Source organism: Zootoca vivipara, chromosome 6 (assembly GCF_965207765.1).
Source record: "Zootoca vivipara chromosome 6, rZooViv2.hap1.1, whole genome shotgun sequence".
Lineage (NCBI taxonomy): Eukaryota > Metazoa > Chordata > Lepidosauria > Squamata > Lacertidae > Zootoca > Zootoca vivipara.
In genome coordinates, this window is record NC_142589.1 from 50,524,338 (window position 1) to 50,548,935 (window position 24,598).

Consider the following 24,598-nt stretch of genomic DNA (forward strand, 5'->3'; position numbering starts at 1 on the left):
TGACCTGCAAAATGACCTTTACTCTGAGCTACACAGATGTTCTTGCTAAACCCAAGAAGTTGAGACACCGTGCAGTTGTTTAATGAGCCGCCTAGAAGGGGCAAGCATGAAATTAGAGTTAAATGAGTTTGTTGTTCCTTAGATGTCTGTTGACTTGCTCTGCTACAGAGGTTTCCTGCTAATTTCAAGGGAGAAAAGCTTGAGACCAGATATCCATTTTGCCTGATCAAAGGCGCAGAAGCAACTTTGGAAAGATGTCAGAGCCAATGTTGACTCTTCTGCAGAGACAGCTCTCTTGGAGAGAAGAGGAAACAAGCCCCTAGGTGGAAAGGTGTGGGTGGCCTGGGGAATGGCGGGTGGGTAAAGAGATTCACAGGCATGCCTATGGCATGTCTTTTCCAGCACAGGGTCCTTGAGGTGAGTTGCTTCAGCTGGCCATGGAGCAGGCAGAAGCTCCTGCTCTGTCAATCAACCATAGGCAGAAGGCTAAGCAGGTAGAGATTCCTGAGGGATCAAGCTCCAGAATAAACTGACCTTCTCTAAACTTCCTGTAGTAACATACACAATGAGGACACTCTTATCCTCCAGGTGTTTCCATTCTCTGAATGTTGTGATGGAGTTTTTAGCTCAAAAAGAAAACATGAGTATCATGATGCATAGAAAAATGTGGGTTTCATGATAAAATAGGTTTAGAAATAAATACTATATATGCATTTAGATATGATTTTGCGTGCAGGTTTTTTCATTTAGAAAAAAATGCATATTAATGCAGCAACAGGGTGGAAAAGACTTGTGAATGAAGACTTGGAAAATGGTTGCAGCCTGGAACCCACAGATCTCTCCATGCCTTGTGGCTTCAGAGCCTCAGAGGAGCTGTGTGTGTGTTTTCTTGCAAAAATAAACTTCCCATAAACCAAAAAGTGGAAGTGGAAAAAGGATATGCTTTTTTTTAATTGCCTGCCTTCCTCCAACAAACTTTTAATTCATACTGCAAGCCCTTATTTTCCCTTCAAAGCGTTTCGATTGGAGATTTGCTAGAGCTCACATTGAAGACAGATACTGTCCATGGAGCCACTCAGAGGTCAAAGTACCGTACCTTCTTCAGATACTGCAGTTTTTCCTCATGAGGTTAGAGAATGTGTAACAGATTGTCAGATGAGATAGTTTCCTGGTCAATCTTTAGAGACCCCTCAGAGTACCTCCTTTTTTGCGCACGCGGGGGGGGGGGCGGAGATATCTGAATGTTGTCACTTCTCTATCATTTTCTGTGATTGTTAGATAGCAGGATGCCATTTTTTTTTAGTAATTGGTTTTATTGAGGCTATGGGAAGAATTCAGTGTAGAGCTAAGCAGTTTGTTCCACTGGTGCAAAGATTTCTGCATGGTGGAATGATTTCCCCTTTCCTCCCCCCATTCACTTGTCGGGGGTGTGTGTGGGTTTCTCCCCTGTAGAAAACAGGGGCACACAGGGGGAGGTGGGGAAATCTAGCGCTGAACTCATATGTTTTATTTTATACTTTGTATCTGATTGGTTGGTTGACTGTAATAAACACCTGACTGACATTATGCCTTGCAATAGACTAAAGAATGTAGCTATAAGAATGACTGTGAATCCATTTCACAGGGGCTTGTGGTGCGATAAAGGTCATGGTTAGCAGATGAGCAACATGCCTCTCTCAGCCATGCACTTCATTTCGGACACCTCAATAAAGGACAGACTAGTAAACATGATTAGTTTTTTTAAAAAGTCCTTCATAGACTGAACTTGCCCTTCCTACTAACGACACATAATGGATCTTCCTCCTCTTGCCCTGCACATGAATTGCATGTCAGAATAAAGCTTCTGCAGAGGGAGGGGCTTGCTGGGATATTCAAAAAATGAGATGTCAGTGACTTTTTTTTGTGGGGTTCAATACGAAGGGAAGGGGGTGAGGAACATGTGGGTAATTCTTCTGGAAAGCAAATCTGCCAATTTAAAATGACTGATTGCTTTTAGCTCCCATCCATTCACTCGAAGCTGTGAAGTCTTTTTGGTTTGGTTTTGAAGAATGCTCATTCTTTTCACTGGCTGCAGGAGGTAAGTATCCTAGAAGGAGCATGATTCAGTACCTGAGAAGAGGGACTACACCTGAAATTTCTATCAAATTCTACCTCCGCCCATTTTTTTTAAAAAAACGTTATATATGATTTCTGGCTGCAGGGGGTAGACATTGAAGTTTATAACACAAAAACCCATTTGTCTGTAGATTGACGATTTTCTTATCTTTTGCATTTATGCAATTTTCAGACCAATTCCCTGCAAAACTGTGCAGGCTAGATCCCCACCACAGAAGTCCCTGGTTTGGTTTATCTGTGGTTTGGCAAGCTCTATCCACTTTGGAGGGGCTACTATGCCTGAAAATTCAATCCACTTCTGTCAAAAAGAAAAAAAATCTATATGGCCATTTTTTTATATTCCCCATAATAGTTAATGGTAGTTCATTTTTCCTGAAGCTCATTTGGTTTCAGACTCCAAGCCAAACTGGGCATCCTCCAAAATGCCTGAAAGAAACCTGGAAGCAAGACCTGAACATTTTCCAGCAACCGTGGAACGAATTAATTTCGTCTAGCGAGGCACCACTGTACTGACAAGCTGGAACGTGTTCAGAGGAGGGCAACCAAAATGGTCAAAGGCCTGGAAACAATGCCTTATGAGGAACGGCTTAGGGAGCTGGGTATGTTTAGCCTGGAGAAGAGAAGGTTAAGGGGTGATATGATAACCATGTTCAAATATATAAAAGGATGTCATATAGAGGAGGGAGAAAGGTTGTTTTCTGCTGCTCCAGAGAAGCGGACACGGAGCAATGGATTCAAGCTACAAGAAAGAAGATTCCACCTAAACATTAGGAAGAACTTCCTGACAGTAAGAGCTGTTCGACAGTGGAATTTGCTGCCAAGGAGTGTGGTGGAGTCTCCTTCTTTGGAGGTCTTTAAGCGGAGGCTTGACAGGCATATGTCAAGAATGCTTTGATGGTGTTTCCTGCTCGGCAGGGGGTTGGACTGGATGGCCCTTGTGGTCTCTTCCAACTCTATGATTCTATGATTCAAGTTCAAGGTAAGGTGATTCCAGTTGTGACGGCGTGTGATGCCTTGAGGTTATAATGTTCGATTCAGCACAGCTGGGGAGGGTATTGCTTCCCATCTTCCTGAGCAATAAGTGGTTCCAATTTTCATAAACATAAGTCAAAAGAAAAACGCAACACCTCCCTTTCACATGACCCCAGTAGCTGAGAAAATAGATGTGAAGCTTCAGTTCTACCAAGGGAGCAACTTGACATTTAAATCCAATTATCCCCTCTCCCCTCCCTGATGATGAAAATATATCAGCCAGGAGAAAGAGCCACTCAATAAATCTATCATATCCCTCAGATCCTTAAAAACTTTGCAACACAACTTCTGATATTTTACAGTCCTTCCTTTAATCCACATTTTATGAAAGGAGAAATCCAGCAATGTTTAATAAATAATAGGAGATGACAAAAGGGAAGTCCATAAAAATTGAGCAGGACAAGTCTTTAGGAACCGAGATCTTCCCCCAGTTAAAATCGTTAAGTGGGATAAATGCCACACTCAGAAAAAGAGCTGCTCTCGGTAATAAATTAAACTGTCAATCACTCAGGGCACCCCTTCATATCATACTTTCCCCCCAAGCTCTCAAATTACCAGCTGAATTTCATTTATCAGCCTGCCCTATGTGGAACAGGATTAATTAAACTCATTCCAGTATTCCAGTAAAGCTTGATTTCGCACTGCACTAAGGAATAATTGACTCCAAATGAATTGGAAAGTGGGTAAGTAATTGTAGTTATTATTCTGATGTAAATATTAGCTCTCGTCTGACATTTCCAAAGATTTAGTGGCGGCACTTTAGTGATAACACAGATCATTACTTTGGCTCCAAAGGAGAGATGGCATGGGGAAAAGGGAAAGCTATTGCAATTAGTTTATGTACCTGAAACATACCTGTGTCATTTATTTCCATGTAGTTATATGGCCTGCAAAAACTTTCATTAACACCAGCTCATGATTTATAGCGATCAGTGGGTTGCATTAGCACCAGAGTAATGGATGGCGCACCTCTGGAAATATTTCAGCATTATAATGTACTCCTGGAGAGCATCGTAAATTATTCTGCAGCTTTTCTTAATGCTGCCACCTGATGGATACTCCTCTGACTTCTAATTGTAATAGCTGTGTAACCAATAAAAATATTTGTCAAGATGGCAATTGGGGAATCAGCATCACTCAGATAAGGCACTGCTAAAAAGATGATTGTCTTGGCAAGCTAAGACTTCAGCAGCTAGACCAGCCTCTCCTCCAATTTGATGCCCTCTAGATGTTTTGGATTACAACTCCTATCAGCCCTACCCAGCACAGCTGGGTGATGGGAGTTGTAGACTGAAACATCTGGGAGACACCGGGATTAGGGGAGGCTGCAGTAAGCCATCATTCTTCAAAACATAACTCTCCCATTCTTAAGAATTTGAATAATATGGATCTGAAATGCCAGTTTTGTGATTTCCTATTTAGCCAAACGTTTTTGTTGCTGCCGCTGCTGGGTTACCTCAGATCTGGTATATATTAAATGGAGTGCAGATGCTTTTTCCAAAAAAGGACTTATATTGAGCCTTGCAGAATGCCCTGGTTGAGGTGCCCTTGGTTTTTCTAGGTTAGTTCATAGAATATGTCTAGACACTGCTCTCTCCAACCTGTTATCTACAGATAGCGATTTGGTGTCATTCTTCTATGTGACGAGTGGAAAAGAGGTCTCACGTGCATGTGAAACATATCCACTGGATTTTTAAAGCATTTTCTCTTTTATTACAGACATCCATCAATGGAAAGTGCCCAATGGCTAGGGAAGGTGAGGCAGCTTTGTGGAAACTCATCAGTACCTCCTCCCAGATTAGCTATTCTATTAATGACACAGCGAAGGTTAATCACATTCTTTTAAATTTTCATTGCATGAAGAAATTGGGGAGGTTCTTCAGACAGCAGTCAAAAGAAAATGTTTAATAATGTCTGGCAGGTGTCTCTCTTCAAAGCTTGCGTTTTGTGATCCCCTCCCTAGTGGCATCTCATTACGCAAATGGGCAAGGCTGCTGTCACTATATCTCATCAGGCTTACACTCCTAATGGTTAATGCAGGAGGAGGGAGGATAGGATAGGCGGTGCAGCATTTGGCTTCTTTTTCTTAATTCTGCTACTGTCTCTGTGCTCCAAATGACTAGAAAGTTCTCATGAGAGCATAAGAAGAGACCTGCTGGATCAGGCCAATGTTCCATCTAGTCCAGCATCCTGTCCTCACAGTGGCCAACCAGATACACAGTAGGAACGCCACAAGCAGGATCTGAGCACAGGATTACTCTCCCCTCCTGTGGTTTCCAGCAACTGGCATTTAGAAGCTTTATTGCTTCCACCTGTGGCAGCAGAGTATAGATCAGGCTTCCCCAAACTAAGGCCCGGGGGCCGGATGCGGCCAGCGAGGCTCTTTTATGCGGCCCCCAGTAAGCCCCGCGGCCCGCTCTTAATGGCGCTGCGCTGCGCAGCTGCCCACTTCCGGGTCCCCAGAGCATCGGAAATAGCTTGTGCGCATGTGCAAGCATCATTTCCGGCACGTTTCCGGGCTGGAGGAGGCCCATGCGCATGCGCACAAGCTATTTCCGCTGTTCCAGCAACCCGGGACTGCACCAGAAATCGCGTGTGTGCATGCGTATGGGCGTGTGCTCCGGCCCACAGTGCGATTGGCGCTGGCGGCACCGGCCCTCAGCGAGGTAAGTTTGGGGACCCCTGGTATAGATTATGACTAGCAGCCATCAATAGCTTTCTCCTCCACAGGAGGCAGGAGTGGTCCCCAGGTTGGATGGCTTTAAAAGAGGATTACAGTAGAGAAATTCATGGAGGTGAGCCAGCAGGTCTTCTTATATTCTTCTGCTTTTGCACCGCTGCTTTCTTTGTAAAACAACAACAACAACAACAACAACAACAACAACAACAACAACAACAACAACAGGTGCAGCTGTACTTCAACATGAGTGTCAGCAGTCCACCCCACTCTCTACTCATTTTGAATTAATATGACCAAAATCACCTCTTTCTGCCCCTTCAGAGCAAAACAGTGTTAGATATTCTGTTTAACCTGGATACGATCAGAAGGTCAGCAGTTCAAATCCCTGTGACGGGGTGAGCTCCCGTTGCTCGGTCCCAGCTCCTGACAACCAAGCAGTTCGAAAGCACATCAACGTGCAAGTAGATAAATAGGTACCACTATAGCGGGAAGGTAAACGGTGTTTGCATGTGCTGCTCTGGTTCGCCACATGATCTGGTCACATGACCTGGAAGCTGTACACCGGCTCCCGTGGCCAATAACGCAAGATGAGCGCTACAACCCCAGAGTCGGTCACGACTGGACCTAATAATCAGGGGTACCTTTACCTTTACCTTACAGTAGGGAGAGCCCCCTTTTTTCTATGTCTCATGGCTTCATCCAACTTGCTGATTGTGCATATAGGTGACTGCTTTAAATTAAGGGTGGAGGAGAATTTTGTTTGATCCACAGCTTAGAAGATTATTTTAAAAACTGTTCTTATGAAGTCTTAATGGCGCTCTATTAGGGATACAACTGGGCTAGCCTAATTGGCACCTCCTGGATGAATACAACAACTGGAAAGTAGTTAGCTTTCAGATTTTATAGTTCTCTGAATTTAGTGATACAATTCTCACCTTAAATCAATGCTCCAAATGGGTGGGCTCTGCTTAGACACATGGGCTATAAGCTCTCCAGCCTTTAAATAGAAGTTAAAAAGCACGGTGAGTGGACAAGACTGACTCCTGGAGAACTCCACTAATTAGTTTCAAGCAATAACCCCCCCCATTACTACCCAGTGAAGTTGGCATTTGGGGGTAAGAATAGTTGAGTAACATCATGGGATGTTCCTAGGGCCATGGCGAAACTGTCAAGCTCCCTTGTTATTTTTGCTGCAGGATGCTGGGCAATGTTTATGTAATCTTGTTATAAAGGTAAAGGTAAAGGGGCCCCTGACCATCAGGTTCAGTTGTGTCCGACTCTGGGGTTGTGGCGCTCATCTCGCTCTATAGGCCGAGGGAGCCGGTGTTTGCCTGCAGACAGCTTCCGGGTCATGTGGCCAGCATGACAAAGCTGCTTCTGGCGAACCAGAGCAGCGCACGGAAACGCCGTTTACCTTCCCGCCGGAGTGGTCCCTATTTATCTACTTGCACTTTGATGTGCTTTCGAACTGCTAGGTGGGCAGGAGCTGGGATCGAGCAACGGGAGCTCACCCCATTGCAGGGATTCGAACCGCCGACCTTCTGATCAGCAAGCCCTAGACTCTGTGGTTTAACCCACAGCGCTACCTGGGTGCCCAGGTAATGCTGGGCAATGTTTATGTAATCTTGTTATATTATCATCATTATTACTGCTACTATTATTAATTTATACATTGCTTTATATATTAAAGAAAAAAGTCTCAAAACATCAAATAAAACATTACTGAAAAGTCAAATATAAAGCATACATTCAAAGCAACATAATTAACAGGAAACTAAAATGTTGTCTTAAAGATTTCAAAATAGAACATCACAAAGGAGGTCAACTACAGAATGCACATTTAACACAGCAAAGTAAACTGAAAATTATCTTAAACATTACAAAAGAAAGTCAAATATAAAATGTACATTTAAAACAACATAATTAGCGAGAAAATAAAATATTGCCATAAGCACAGAACATATCTCCTGCTGTTGCTGCTAATCCTGCCAATGGCAGGCATTCATGGCAGGCAAGCCTGTGGAACCTCAGGTTTGATATCGTGGGTCTGCACTAAGAGGCAGCCAAGGTGGTCTCTGGCTTCTTCTCTTGTAGCTGGAGTCAATCAGAGTCCTGCCCTCTCAGGCCAGGTGGAAACAGGCCTTCAGAACAAGGATCAGGTCTTCCAGGACTCACAGCCAAGAGACTGTAGTACCAAAATGTTGTTCTTTGTATGTTATTATATTTGCTATTGTGTTGTTTTGTTATGTTATTATGAAATTTTTTGCACTCTTTGGTTTTGAAATGTATTTCTGTTTACTTTGTTGTAAGCCGCTTTGAGCTTGACTTTTTTTTAAAAAAAGGAAAAGCGACATACAAATAAAATGAATGAAGATTGAATAGAACCCTTGTCATGCTGGGCCTTCAACTTCCAACCCTTGCAGCTGATCCAGGAGGATTGTTGTTGTTGTTGTTGTTGTTTAGTCGTTTAGTCGTGTCCGACTCTTCGTGACCCCATGGACCATAGCACACCAGGCACTCCTGTCTTCCACTGCCTCCCGCAGTTTGGTCAAACTCATGTTCGTAGCTTCGAGAACACTGTCCAACCATCTTGTCCTCTGTCGTCCCCTTCTCCTAGTGCCCTCAATCTTTCCCAACATCAAGGTCTTTTCCAAGGATTCTTCTCTTCTCATGAGGTGGCCAAAGTATTGGAGCCTCAGCTTCATGATCTGTCCTTCCAGTGAGCACTCAGGGCTGATTTCCTGAGGATATTGTGGTCAATAAATAAATAAATCATGAGAGGCAAGGAGAACTAGCAGAGTTGCATCCCTTTTCCCAACAAAGAAGTTTCAACATCCTCATTAAGATTTAGTTGTCGCTGGGGAAAAACTTAGTATCTCACTACTTCACCACTTTTCCAGGGCCAGTGGCTGCATCAGCCAAGGGACCATAATGCAGGGGACAGAGCATTGCTGAATGCTGCCGTGAGGAGATAGACACCCTGAGGGATGGGAGGGTGTCCCACGGAGGATGTCTTATCCAGGGGCTCCCAAACCCTTGGAGCCCACATTCCACACAACACTGTTGAGATTTAGATCTGGAACAGTTATCAACCACTGAACAAAAGTCAGATTGAAATGGCTTCAGGAATGGGGTGAATCTAAGTTAAAAGTGTGATTGGCTGTGGTTTCTGAGTTGCAGAACTAGATGACTCTTTTGGCCCCTTCCAACTCTACCATTCTCTGATTCAGAAGAGCAGCTGACACAAACCAAAATTGACAGATTTGTCCACCCTGAGTGAGAGCAAGGGTTGGTATTGCAAATTGCAAAGCCATGTGATTTGGGCCCTTCGAGGGGGGGGCTGGGAGGAATTTCGGCTCATTTCTTCTCGCCTCACAACAACAACAACTGTGGACAGTGCAAGAGAACAGTCCCTGGCGGATTTTGCCCCTGTCCTAATAGATGGTGACCATTTCCAATATCACTATGATGTGGGAACACAGGGAATAGTGGCTTAAAAATAAACGAATGTTTTGAACCTCAGGGAGTTCACGTCAAAGAAAAAAAATGATAGCTTTTTATTCAGTGCTAAAGTCTATACTGCCTCAGGCCTTCTGGCTCCAGGCATTGAAATTCAACAGCAAATTAACATAAAGTAGACACAACAGACTTTGAAAGTGAGCGCTGTGTGATCCATTTCTCGCTATCACGCCAACAAAGGGGAGAGAAGCCTGATGTAAGATATGGGATTCCCCAGATTTTAAAACTGTGAAGAGAGAAAAAGCTACACACAAAAGCATTTGTGGCTTTGACCGTGGCATCAATAGACATAAAAGAAACGATGGTTTGTTTTATCCTCTCTCTTTTTGCCACATTTCAAAATGCTTTAGATCTGGAATGCTTTAGTGTCTTCTTTGTGAGGGTCTTAATTAAATCTAAAATACCAAAGAGCTGCAATGGCAAAGTCTGCTAATTTGGATAAGATAATGCTACAGTTCCTGCGGAGAGTCTGTTTAGCAGTTTACATATTTCACAGTCTGAAAGTTGCCCTAAAGCCATCAGCAACAAGTTATTTCCCTCCCTCCCCACTTCTGAATATAAATTTGATTGTCGGTTGCCTGTAAAGCTGTTGGCTGCTCCTGTTTGTAAAACTTGGGGGGACAGTGCTAGGGCAGGTTGGGCTGCAGGATTTTATTAGGTTATTGTTTAAATATGAACTCACCTAATTTGTATTTGCCAAGACAAATACATGAACAGAAACTCTGCAATCATTCAACATCCACATTTCACTATCTTTTGTAGCACAGTTTTTCAACCAAATATTAAAATGCATATGTTAGGGGAATGTGGGCACTGTTGTTGGTTGTTGACCTTTGTCTGTCTTGAGAGACAATGGAGTGTGCCTCCAGGGGTGAAGTCCAACCCCTGCATTAGCAGCACCAAATCTGAGCAGTGTGTATGGAGGTCCTGAGCTACTCTACAGCATGTGCAGAAAAGGCCTTCTAGATCAGGCATCCCCAAACTGTGGCCCTCCAGATGTTTTGGCCTACAACTCCCATGATCCCTAGCTAACAGGACCAGTGGTCAGGGATGATGGGGATTGTAGTGCAAAACATCTGGAGGGGCGAAGTTTGGCGGTGCCTGTTCCAGATCATTGGACGCGCTATTGGTCTCATCTGCTCAACCAACCAGAGCCTGTATTCCCATGCAGTGGAAGTCCCTAACTCACTGTGGGTTTGATACCCATTAGCTACCCTCACCTGATTTAGCCAGCCAGTCAAAGCCTTTCCTAGCGTGTGACGGCTGTTGCATGCTGACAGCTTCTAGGAGCCTCACGTGAGAGCTGAGTGCAGGATGAAAACCAAAGGTGGGCAAACTACTCCAGCAAGAGCATGATGTGTCCCCCACCAGAGGCATTGCCTGCCCCCTTATACCCTATACACCCCAAAACATTGGGCACAGACACATATATTTTGCAGCTCTTCTGTATACTCAACAGATCTCAGTTTACACCACTATTTCCTTCCAAGTTAAAAAGAAAGATCACACAGATGTTGGATTTGGTATAGTAACTCACCCCGGATACATTGTCACCTGTGCACCAGAGGGATAAAGGGGAAATATGACAAGACAAGAGAGGGCACAGGAGCTCTTCACCGACAGAGTGGTCCTGACTACATTGAGGCTCCCCAGTTGGCATGACAAATGTGCACCCCAGTGAATTAACAGTTGATTCAGATGGTTTTCTGCTATCTATCCATGTTCTAGGCAACCTGCCAGTCTTATAATTTATACATGCATAGTCTTTATACACACATGTTTATTCATGTTTATGTTTATCCTTTTTTATAGAAAGGACAAAGGGGGGCCCTTTCATGGGAGGTTTTTCAACAGAGGTTGGATGGCCATCTGTTACAGATTCTTTAATTGTGATTCTTGCATTGCAGGGGGTTGGACTAGATGACTCTTGGGGTCCCTTCCAACTCTACAATTCTGTGATTCTATTATATGCAGTGACTACAAAAATAAATTCAAAATGTCTGAGCCAATGGAAAGACAGCTGCAGGAAAGCACAGCTAGGAAGAGACATGGCCACCTATGGGCCACATTCTGGGATGCTTTCTCACCAGCTGGTGAATATTGTAACATATGCTGTTGGGGGGGGGGAGGAATATGTCCCCTTGCTTTAGTGTATTAACAAAATGCCATCTTGTATTTTCTAAGAACTGGGAGAACCAAGATAATTTGCCCATGGAAGTTGTGTAACATGTTGAATATGATCTTTAAAGGGCTGCCCAACAACTTTGAATTAAATGGGTTCTTTGGGATGGGGCAGGGAGAATTTTGTGATGCTGAGAAGTTAATTGGGTAGTTTGTTATATTGGACCGAATTGAATTCAATGGTACTAAGGATTGCTTCTTTTCAAAATGTGCAGGTGCCGAATTATTACAGAGCAGAGATCCTAGTTTCGTCTGATCCCAAGGAATGATGCTATGTTTTAATACCCTTTCTGTAATGTAACACCGTTTTTTGTAATGGAGTTGAGGAGACTCGTGGTTTTTATGCTTTACAAGTAGAGGTGTTTTTAATAATAAAAAAATCAGCACTCATATTTGAGTGCTCAGAAAGGTTGCAAGGTGACTCAGTGGCGTATCTGTGACTGCTGGCATCATTTATCTCAATTTGGTGCAGATTTTTCGGTCATGTAGTTCTGCATGGAACTCTCTTCCTGAATATCCATATGAGTGCTTTCCTTCTCCTTTCGCATTCCTTCTCAAAATTCACATTTTCCCATGAGGCTTAACCCCTTTGGCTCAAACAAGAAATTACAATGCATAATAGTCTCCCAACATTTTTTTTAAAATGAAAAGTATCCAAAGGAGGCTGCAAGTTTGATCAGAGGAGCAAGTCACTCAAACTCAAATCAAATTTGGCCTTCACAGTCTATTCTTTCAACCCATGTGGCCAGAAGAGAAAGTTTTTTTCCCTCCCTTGTGGTTGGAAAACCAATTAGTAGAGCCCAGTTTGGGGAAGGGGGAAAGGGTCAAGTCCATCTATACCTCACGTCAAATCTGCAATCTCTTGAAGTTGCTTTTCATGTTTTCAGCGAAGGATTTCAATGACTGATATTCATATCCGGAATGTTAGCAACTTGACCCTCAGCCATCTTACCTAACTGTGATCATGTTTAAGGACAGGAAACTGTGCTTCTCATATTCCTTACCCTCTTCTCCCGCCCCTCCCCCCATCTCCCTCTTTGTTCCTTGTTTTAGAATATGTGCTTATTAAATCATTGCTACAATGGATGAAAGGCTGGCTATAAATACATTAACGCAGACATTTGTGATGCTGGCTTTCCCCATGCCAAGAATGTGTGGCTGTACAGAATATAAGAGTTAGGGGTGTGTGTCAGCTCTGTATAGTGTCACACATTGTTTGGGGACACACAATCCCCCCCCCCCCCGGTAAGTGACACACTGTGTTTGGAGAACAGCGGTGCTTCACCTATGGTGTCCCACAGACCACTACTGGCCATGTCATCTGGTCTCATATGGTACTTCTCGTACCATATGTTCTATGCACTGCCTTATCTTCTCACATGGGAAAAAAAGCACCCTGAAAATATTCACCGAGATCAGCTCCCTAGCAACAGAATTACTCCAGAACATCTACAAAGTGAATGATTAACAGCACCATCTTTTGACTTGGTGAATATGAAACTTCTAAGGGGAATGCAATTTATGGGCGAAAACAAATCAACTGTTCTTCTTGCAGGTTTGTATTCATCGCCACGCTTCAAGCAGCAATGGAGTTATAGGTGCATGTAAATTCTCTCAAGAAAGGGACAAGGTAGGAAGAATTGAGAATGCAACAGTGTAAACTCTGGCCTCACTAAAAGAACCTTCTCCCCCCCCCCACCTCCACAGATTCTATAGACATAAAAAAGTGGCCCCCAAACTTCTTTTTCCTATGGAAAAGATTGCTGAGAGTCTTGGCAGACCACTTAATCCCCCCCCCTGCCTGCTGTAGCAAATGTAAGGCTGTGTGCTAGATACTGCACACTTTTTAATTGTGTTTTTATTGCTCCCCTTATACTGAATTTTATTTCAACATCATCATCGTTATCAATTAGTCACTTTTTTGCCACAGCAACTCAATGCGACTTACAATATTTCAAGCAACCCCCACCATACATATATTAAAACCAGGATAAAAACAAACATTCCACCCATGCAAAAAAGGCCATGGATTGTTAAAAGCTAAAGACCTGATTAAAAAGGAATATGTTCACCTGACATTAAAATTTCCATAGAATGTTATATCCTTTGCTTCACCCTTGCGATCCACCATCTTCCTTAAAGACATTTGCAAAGTTTAGAGGTGAATCACATTTTTATATATAAAGTGTGGCTCTTGTTCAGATGCATTTGTTCTGTAAAAATGAGACCAGCTGTGCCCCAACACTTACTAGCTTACTCCACAATTGTAGAGCCCCTGATATGATAGCCATGTTCAAATATATAAAATGATGTCATATAGAGGAGGGTGAAAGGCTGTTTTCTGCTGCTCCAGAGAAGCGGACACGGAGCAATGGATTCAAGCTACAAGAAAGAAGATTCCACCTAAACATTAGGAAGAACTTCCTGACAGTAAGAGTTGTTCGGCAGTGGAATTTGCTACCAAGGAGTGTGGTGGAGTCTCCTTCTTTGGAGGTCTTTAAGCAGAGGCTTGACAGGCATATGTCAAGAATGCTTTGATGGTGTTTCCTGCTTGGCAGGGGGTTGGACTGGATGGCCCTTGTGGTCTCTTCCAACTCTATGATTCTATGAATCTTTTGATTTTCAAACTCCATGTAACTTACAGCTATCAGAATGCTATTAAAAAAATTAACAGGTAAAGAAAACACCATTAAAAAACACACCCAAAGCTAGTTAAAGCAGGATACCATGCCCTATGTGAGATACTTAGCCTGTCCCAATACAATAAAAGAAAAATAGCTCAATATCAGAAATCGAACCAGCCAAAAGGTTTTATATGCTGTAGAAAACTCCCTGTTGTCTGACTTGGTCATATGTGTAATTAAGCAGTGTCCTATTCTGATGTGAATTTGTCTGTGGTCCCCCCCCTTTTGTTCTCTTGTAATTTTTAGCTTATTTGTAAGTATTTTAAAAATTTTTAAAGCCATCTGCCACACCTTTTGGTTGCATGTTCCAAGAGTTGTCCCTTCCAAAATCTGGCAATTGCCAACCTGGGCACTACCAGTAAATATCCAATTAATGGTTCAAGTTGAACATTCAAGTTTCCACATTGAAATACGTTCAACAATTTGAATGTTGTTCCCAAAATGGATCTCTCTGAATATATTTTTTTAAATGCAACTAAACAGGGAAAAATACTTAGAATCTGACTGGCACTTTGCCACTGAAGACTCCCTATCAGTTTCTAGTCCCCGCTCATTCTAAGAGACCTTATGCAGGAATCTTGCCTACTGCAATATACCCAATATTTTCTGATTTTGAATTCAAGCTATGCAGAAATGTTATTTCCCTCATTTGGTATTCATGTTGAACTGAACTGTTGACAGTGGAATGGTGAAAAGTTATTTGCTTACTCAAAGAGTGTCAGACACTCAAGGTAAAAGAAGTACCTCAGAGAGAGAAGGCAGCATAAATTATGGGTTGCATCAACTTTGCATAAAAGATATTAATGATGTATTTTTAAACACCATCTCTATGGGCTGATCTTCCCTCCAACACTTCAGTCCCTAACCTAATAGAAGATGTAAGTCCTTGTATTTCTCCTTTTGACATATGCCAGTGTTAGAAGCAGTATCTGTTTTTAAAATCACTGTTGTTTGCCACTATTAAGCCACATTCAGAAGGAGAGCACACTATATCCATTGTCTTTTGACTTAAATGAATCCAGACACTGCCCTTGCAGAACATTTGTGGCTCTGCAGTTTGTTTGGTTGCTTGCAAAAATGGAAACAGAAACAGAAAAACACAAGCACACAAACACACACCCTAAAACTAATGAAATGGTCCAAATGTAATGTATGAAGTGGCTCTTGGAGCACATATATAAACCATCATAACGGTGGTGTCCGTTGCAACAGCCGTGCGTAATAAAATGTGTGCAGTCACATTTTCAAATGAATAGAATGGCTTCTGCGGCCACTAGGGAGCTGTCCATGGTTCTGAGGCTGGATTGCTTTAGACCTGATGCTCTCTATATGCAATCTGCTGCTCTGATGCAAGCCCATGCTATGCCATTTTCATGAGTCCAATGGAGACATCCTGGAGAGACTGGTCCGTCCAGGATAGTGAGTGGGAAGAGTTTGAGGAATTAGACCAGGGAGGGACCCAGCAGGCTGCACCTGGGCCCTGTGAGGAAACTGAGTTGTCTGAGGACTCAGTGGGTGGCAAGTTTGATCATAGGGACTGCTGCTGGGTCAGTCAGCAACATCCTGCCCAAACTCCTACTACACCTCCTGCCTTGGTGGACCATCCTTTTAGTCCACTCCTGCTAATGGGCCTCCCCTTATTGCTGGTGAGCTCCTACCTATAGAGGAGGTGGTAGGTGGCAAGTCTAAATCTGATCTGGCACTGTCCCCTCCTCAGTCATCTAGAGATGTTTATGCCAATATGTAAACAGATGACTTACTAGAAGAATTTTCTTTTGCTCGCCTGCTTTAAGGATGTGTCCTGATTGCTGGGCTAAAGCATGCCTTCTTCCACCCCTTTATAACAGCAGTCCAGGGACAGGGTGTGTGTTGACTGCTGGATCAACATCTTAGGTTGCTTAGCCATGCACCACACCTTTCATGCTTATGATGCATGGCTTGCCCATGTACCAGACTGACTCAAGCATTAAAGCTTTGGGTAGAAAATGCAGTCTGAGTTCAAGTTCCTTATCTAGTGGGAGCCAGGACAGTCATTCCTGCTTACGTGATGATATCCTGGCCTAGGTAAAGAGTGGAGGAGGGGGTACAAGCTGTTCCAAACTGCAAGGCTAGTGGTGGTGGGAAGTTGTCTCTTTGATAATCACAACAACAGCACAATCAACAACAACACAATCAATCTGCATAAAGAAAACAAGGAGGACAAGGAGGAGTCTGGTTTAATGGGGAAACTGCTGCAGTGTGAGGCCACATGACCACAAAAAAACAATTCATGTCTCCAAAGCAGCAATCCAAGGCTTGAGTAGGTGACTCACTGCTGAACTCCATGACTGAGCTAGAACACATGTTCCTGCCATCTGTACTTCTATCTTCTATGTGGCATACAAAGATCCATCGGGTCTCCCAGCAATCCACACTATCAATAGAGAGACTGAGACCTATGCAAGCAATATATAAACATAAAAGGCCAGCAACACAAATGTTTTACAAACACATACAAAATCCCCAATAAAAATGAATGCCATGAATAACACCAGGATTTCTCAGGTTAATGCAACAAATTGCTTGCTTCTGATTCCTTAGTTGAAAATACGACATCAGATACCAGCTTAAAGCAATAATGAGGTCTCCTCCCCACAGGGGAGGATGAGTGCACCTCCTCAAATTCGTTGTGTCATTTTTTACAACATGGGTTGGGGAAACTCATGCCTGCAATCCTCTAGACCTCTCTATCTGTCCCTTGGGACACTCCCCTAGCTGTTTTGGCTGGGAATGGTGGGAGTTGTAGTCCAAAACATCTGGAAGGCACTAGCTTGAAGAAGGCTGGTTTATATTCTGGCCAATTCAAAACAAAATTGTCCATCTGCTCCTGATGGAAACAGAAGCCTCAGTAATGCTGCAGCAGGAGGAGACATCATCTCAGATATTTCAAAAATGATATAGATGATTAGTATAACTATGACAAATGATACTGGCTTGCTTAGTGCTACTGTTTATGGCTGGTTTCCCACTTGCTTTAACTTTATTGAATTACACATTGCAGATTCTTGTATTACTTATAATAACAAATCTTGACAATAACATGGAGTGATACTCCTTTGTGGTCCCTTTTCCTGAGCCCTGGATAGCATAGGAGCACAAGAAGCTGCTTTCTACCAAGGGAGATGATTGGTCTATCTAGCCTAATTGTGTCTTCACTGTATGGCAGTGCCTCTCAGACCAACTGGAGATGGTGCAGGTTGAACCAGAGACCTTTGGCATGCAAGGTATAAGCTAAAAACCAGACAGAAACACAAGTCGATGTTCTACATATCTGGAAGGGCTTGCCTAAATAAGAATGTGTTTAGCATTAAATTTTATAACCTGGTAGGTTGGCTGGAATGAAGAAAAAACACACACCAATGCAATGTAACAGTGTAATGAGGGTGCCTGCCAATCCCCAGCTCCAGCCTGCCCTGCTCTCCGCACTTTCACTGCCCTCAGATAGGATGGAACTATTCAAGAGGTCATTTGCAACCAACTCTGTTGGGGTCCAGCCATCATCATCTTCTCCATTGCCATCATACTGCTACTCATCCTATCTCACCTGCTGCTGCTTATCAGCATCTAAATGGCAAATTGGTCCCCTCTCGGGGCACCTGGAAGTTATCCCCAGCATCATCACCTCTCTTGTGTCTTTTGAACACATTGCTTTCACACTGTTCTGTTGGAGTTAATGTAATGGATGCTATAGCAAAGCTGATAACACCTTCCTCTTTGAATTGTCTACAAAGCTCCCAATGTAGGAGAGGACTAAAATATTCAGGAAATAAAAGTTTTGAAGCTATTCAAACGGCTCTTGAGCTTAAAGCAAAGTGACAGGCTAAAAGCATTCAAGGCGGGGGATGCTTCATTTCCATCTTCCAGGAGCCTCTTCATTACAAGAGAAAGCAGGAAGACTTTGAAAACAAATGCAAAGAAACCTGTTGGTTCCCCTCATGTATGATTGCAGATATCAAGTGTTGCTTATACTGTAATGCAGTAATTCCCTTTCCAGACATTGGTCTAAGTCTGATTTTGATTATCAAGATCCCAAATGACTCTCCAGAGATGATTGGAATCTATCATCTATCTATCTATCTATCTATCTATCTATCTATCTATCTATCTATCTATCTATCTATCTATCTATCATCTATCCAGTGCTTTTTTTCCTAAAAAAAGTTTAGGGGTACTCTCATTTTGACTCAAGAAATCACCATTTTATATTTCAAATCTGGAAAAAGAAATACAGTAAATGGACAAAAGTACAAAGGTTCACAAAATGTTTAGGGGTATGTGTACCCCAGCAGCCCCCCAGAAAAAGCACTCTATCTATCTATCATCTATCTATCTATCATCTATCTATCTATCTATCTATCTATCTATCTATCTATCTATCTATCTATCTATCATCTATCTATCTATCTATCTATCATCTATCATCTATCTATCTATCTATCATCTATCTCTGTCTATCACAAAAACCTAGTAGGGCCTCTGAGTTCTGATCTGTTTTTTTCTTTCAACCTTCTTTCTTGGGGATGAGCTAATACAATTGGCTTTATTTATTTATTGCATTTGTACCCACCTTTTTTTTTACTCCAAAGAGCTGAAGGTGGTGTATATGCTTCACTTCCTCCTCATTTAATCCCCGCAACAACCCTGTGAGGCAGGTTAGCTTGAGAGTTAGTGAGTGGCCCAAGGTCACCCAGTGAGCTTCATGCCCAAGCCATGATTTGAACCTTTGTCTCCTAGGCCCTGGCACTCTACCCACCACACAAAGCAGGCATGAGCAGAAATACACAGTTCCTCTTCATGGTGAAATCATTCCTTTCACCAAAACATTGCACTGGGCAGTGGAAGTTGAATTGCAGTTTTTGACAACCTGGTGTCTTCTAGATGTTTTGGACTTCAAATCCCATCAGTCCCAGCCAAATGAGATTGCACCCACTCCCCCCTGCACCCCCAAACATATGTGCAAATGGGATTCTTGAATGCATGGAAGATGGTCATAGGACCACTCCTTTCTAAACAACCTATTTCCCAGTGACTGGGAAGTCCACAAGGATTCCCAGCAACTGACATACAGTATATAGAGGCATGCTGCCTCTGATAGTGGAGATAGAACCCAGCATCATGGATAGTAGCCCTATTATCCCATTGATAACCCTATCCTCTATGAATTTGTCTAATCTACTGCTAAAGCTCTCTAATTTGGTGGCCATCATTACATACAGGAATGGTTTAACTCATGTGCTGTGTAAAATATGCTGTGTGAGCTGGATTTAACTTCTAAGGGCATGTTTCACATTCAGTAATTGCTCCAATTCTGGCCACGTGAAAATTCACCCCTTGTCTTTGTCTATGACTTCCAAGCTTTTGCACTTCAGTTGTGGAGGTGTTTAACAAAAACGAGGGCAGAAAACACACCACACCAGTGATTTGAGAGCCCGGTGGGGAAACCTGACAAAAACCAGCCTGATTTTCAGACGCAAGTGAAGCATCTCTCTCTCAAGACAATTGCATACTCCTTGTAACTGCATTTTATGATTGTTGTTGACTGGGAAAGGGAACATTTGAGTTTCCTGGGCTAATCCCATTCCATGTGAAAAGATGCCCAACACAGCTTACAAGTCTGACTACAAGAGAGGGAGTTGTAACAGTGAATTCTCAAAATACTTCTGTGCTCAGGAGATTTCTGAGTCTAGATTAGATGGATGACATTTGTTTTCTGATTTTTTTAAAAAAAGTGTGCATAGGGGAGGGATGTGATTCATTCCTAGTCATATATTCTTATGTGCATGCCTGTTGCTTAAGAATTGACTGGTTTGGGGTTGTTGTTTTTTTAAGATACTGAAGCTTGTAACTCATGCAGTTTAGCTAGATTATAGCCCTGCCTTCTTCCTCTGTGCCAAATTTCTACTGTGGAGGAGTTTATTTCATAGAAAGAAAGTTTCAAAATTATTATTCTCTTTCACCTTTAAGTCCTGCCCATACTATGATGTTATTCCACTGTAGTGTGGCAGCTAAGATAACTCAGTTGTGAACAAGGGAGCCCCAGAGTCAAATCTTGCCTGAACCATACAACCAGTAGGGGACCCAATGGCGGAGCTTCATGCTCTGGCACCGGGGTGGGTGGGCAGAGAGCAGGTGGGAGCGGGGCTGGCGCGCGTCCCAGGTGTGTGGTGCGCAGCCCCCAGGGGTGTGGCGCACATCCTGGGGGCATGGCATGCCGTAAGGGATCGCGCTGCCGGGGGCGGTCCTTCCCCCCCCACTCCTCTTCCTCCACCAGTGATGGGACCTTCAACATCCATCTCCACAGTCTGCACCCACACAATAAGGAATAAGAAGACTGACTGTTTCTACAGGATTATTTACAAAGGTTAGATGGAGCATCCATGATCTGCTTTCATCACTCTAAAGTGCTAATTATGAGCTGCCTATTTGGCCACAGGGCAAGATATCAATCTAGCAGAATACTATATGCTAATTATGATGGTGATTGCGCAAACTGAAAATTACAGGGCTGCAGAGTTAAATCCACAAGGAAGTGCATATCAGAGTTGGTGCCGCAGTGCACCTCTAGGTGTAATGCCAGCAAAGGCCATAGTTCAGTTGGAGAGCATCTGTCTTGCAAGTGGAAGCCTCCAATTTCAGTCCCCAGCATCTCCAGATCAGGATGGGAGAGACTATTGTCAGAAATCCTGGAGGACTGCTGCTGTAAGGCTTGGGTCTCTCCCACACACAGGAGACAGCTCTGGTAGTTAATTACTTCAGATTTATTGGCACTTTAAAAAGCCCCGGAATGGAGCTACACTAATTTCAGTCTTCCTCCGATGACACAGTTGACGGCAGGAGCGTAGGAAGATAGGGGCAGTAGGGGCGGGCCGCCCCGAACGGTGGGCTCCAAGGGACGCCATCACGGCCGCCTGCCCCGCCCCCAATATGTGTGCCCCGCCCCCAGAATGCGTGTCACGCCCCTCCGGGAAGCACACCCCCAGAATGGGTGCCAGCCCCGCCCCCGCCCCCGGAGCCGGAGCATGAAGCTCCGCCACTGGTTGACAGAACTAAGCTCCGCTCCCTCCCCCAAACAGGAAAAGTGCCACCTTCTCTTCTGGGTAGTTTTGCACTTCTCATTTAATCTCGTGATTCTATGAGTTTGGGGAGATTGTACTCCCACTAAATCGGTGTCTGTGTCACTGTCTGAACTCTGCAGCTGTATTCCTGCTCTCTGTGTCTTTCCTCCTTCCTTTGTGTGTAGAAAGGTCGAATTCCTGTGACTAATTGCTTCCCACCCCCTCTCTCTGTTCTTCCACTGTCTCTGTCTCTGTCCTGCCTGTCAGAGAGTCCCGTTCTCTGACAGCTGCCAGTTCAGTGTAGACAATACTGAGCTAGATAGACCATGGTCTGATGGTACAAGACAGCTTCTTATGTTCCTGTCCTACTTCAGGAACACCCATGAAATATTCCTGTCCCATATTTCTGTGAGAAGGTTTGACTGCTTTACTTTTTCCTCCTGAATTGCTTTGTTGGCCCAGGAGTGAGAACATCAGAAGAGACCCTCTGGATCAGGGCAAAGGTCCATCGAGTCCAGCACCCTGTTCTTACTGTGGTCAACCAGATGCCCCTAGGGGAAACCTGAAAGCTGGTCTGAATACAGCACTCTCCCCAGCAACTGGTACTGATGCTGGAGGCAATATATAGCCATCATGCATAATAGCCATTTGATAGCCTTCTCCTCCATGATATTGTCTAACCCTCTTTTAAAGCCACCCAAGTAGATGGCTCTCAGATGGTTCTTATGTAGCAACTTCCGGTTTAATGATGTGCTGTGTTGAGAAGTACTTCCTTTTGTCTGCCCTGAATCCTGCAATCCTTGGATGGTCCCAGGTTGTGGTATTACACAAAAGGCATAAAAACCTTCAGGTGCCATCTGAAAGGTGAGAGAGGGGGAGTTAACTGGCTGCGCTGGAGGAGAACTTGCTATCTTTCATCTAGGAGGAAGCCCCTCCAAATCGCCCTTCCACCTGAGGGATTCCTCAGTGGCTTTGTGACACCAGCAGCCACTTTCCAACTCCCTCTTTCTTCTCAGGCCTATATGCATGCTTCGTTATCATCACACTTCCTGTAAGGAAATGGGCAAATATTGTCCTGGAATAGGCCTGAAAACAAATGATTGGGAGTCAATATGGACATTCGGGAGGGAGCCATAACGAGCACAGCTATTGCCTGGTTTAGAATGGACTGACAATGCAGGATCGGAGCAACCAGGGACAGATGCCAGGGATGGAAAGAGAGAGGATGCAGAGGCCAAGGGTAGAAAAGGGAGGGCAATACCAGCTTTGTGACCACATCACCACTCAGATTCCCACACTTTGATGGACATCTCACCAGTGACAATAATAAATTTTTTGTGTACCTTTCCGAGCACAATTCAAAGTGTTGGTGCTGACCTTTAAAGCCCTAAACGGCCTTGGTTCTATATACCTGAAGGAGCGTCTCCACCCCATTGTTCAGCCCGGACACTGAGATCCAGTGCCGAGGGCCTTCTGGCGGTTCCCTCACGGCGAGAGGCAAAGCTACAGGGAACCAGGCAGAGGGCCTTCTCGGTAGTGGCACCCGCCCTGTGGAACGCCCTTTCATCGGAGGTCAGGGAGATGAACAACTACCTGACATTTCGAAAACACCTAATGGCAGCCCTGCTTAGGGAAGTTTTTAATCTGTGATATTTTAATGTATTTTTGTATTTGTTGGAAGCCGCCCAGAGTGGCGGGGGAAACCCAGCCAGATGGGCAGGGTATGTATAAATAAATAAATAAATAATAAATTATCCAGCATGCTCTGCTGCAAAAAACAACAACAAAACCCCTTCCTCTTTACTTTCTTCTGGACTCAATTGCTGCACAAAAGCACTTTCAGCTGGGAGAGTTTCCAGATGCTAAGCTGACCACTCCTCCTGAATTTCAAACTGATTTTCATATCCTGCAGCATTCCTGGGCTTGATTATTACCAAAATGTGCATTATCTGTCAGCGACCTAAAGTTACGGATGTGATTAACCACTCACTTACATGGAGCAAGTGGAATCTTGATTCATTTAATTCAGAATAGCTAAAGCTGTTGACTACTTGCCATCTGCTCTTTCTACCTGCTGGGGATGGAGATGCCATCACAGGTACCAAACAGCTTTGAAATTTCAGATAAAAATCTCTCAGGATTCCTGCTTTGCATGTTGAGAGCCAGTTTGTTGGCTTTCAGTGTTGCTAGGGTCAGAATAATTCTCCATAAAACTATTTTTAGTCAGGCAGAGTCTCTGCAATTCCATATGCAACTATTGACAGACTCTGCAATAAAGAAGAGAAACAGGCAGCAGATATTGCATTAATATTTCAGTGTCTTTTATAGAACCATGGGGTTGGAGGGGCTCAAAGGCCATTTAGTCAAAATCCTGCTGCAAGGTACAGCCATCCATCCGCCAGCTTTCTCATTCTCCCTGGCAGAACTAAATTGCACAATTTGGTTCACCACTACAGTGAACCTAGAAAGAGAGAAGAAAAGAAAAGGAGGTCTCTGATATTTCAAACAATAGAAGCAACTCCCCTCACTCCACTCCACCCTTCATTACTACCGTAAGTAATGTGTCTTGGGAGAGACACAGAAAACTTCTTATACCAAGTCACACCCTTGGTCCATCTAGCTCAGTATTGTTACAAGTTTGAGTGCCAGTCTGGATGATGCCCTGAGTCTCTTCCAGTTTTTGGGATCCTGTATTTGTGGGGGTAGAATGCACGAGAGCCAGCTTGCAAAATCTGCCCCTTTGTCTAGGTAATGGTTTGGGCTGATGATTAGCATAGCTGTAAAACAAATGGCTGTGTCTTTCCTCCCTCGCCTAGCTGCTAGGTAGAACAATAGCCAGAGTTGCCTATGTGAACAGAGATGGAAGCAGGCTGGAGGCTGGGGACACAGTGGCATGCTTGCTCTGTGCTGGATCCAAAGTTGTGCCTGATGGAGAAGCAAGATCTGTTGGGTTGTTAATGCTGCAAGCCCCTCCATATTGTGCTTAGGTTCTGTATGTGTGCAAATAAAACAATATATCCTAAAGACACTATAGAAGACACCTCACCCCACAATGACCCCAAACCACTGCAACTCTGCTAAGCTACACATTAAGAAGTTCAAATCTCACAAAGGAAGATATTGGCTTAACTTTTAGCAGGCACAAACGTGGCGGTCTTTACTGCTTGACTCGATCACATTAATTTGGTTCTTCTTGTATCTTTAGCATACCTATCAGGGGAATTTTTTTTCCTTGACACCAGCCTGCTCCGCCAATGGAAGCACTGAAGCAGAACTAACCAATGAAAAGGCGA

At 43.7% G+C, this 24,598-nt stretch overlaps 1 protein-coding gene across 1 annotated transcript in view; it reads right to left on the reverse strand.

The window, feature by feature from the left end:
- CHST8 (carbohydrate sulfotransferase 8) overlaps window positions 1-24,598 on the reverse strand; it is a 251,442-nt gene that overhangs the window by 100,307 nt on the left and 126,537 nt on the right. The gene's annotated exons all lie outside the window — the stretch shown is intronic.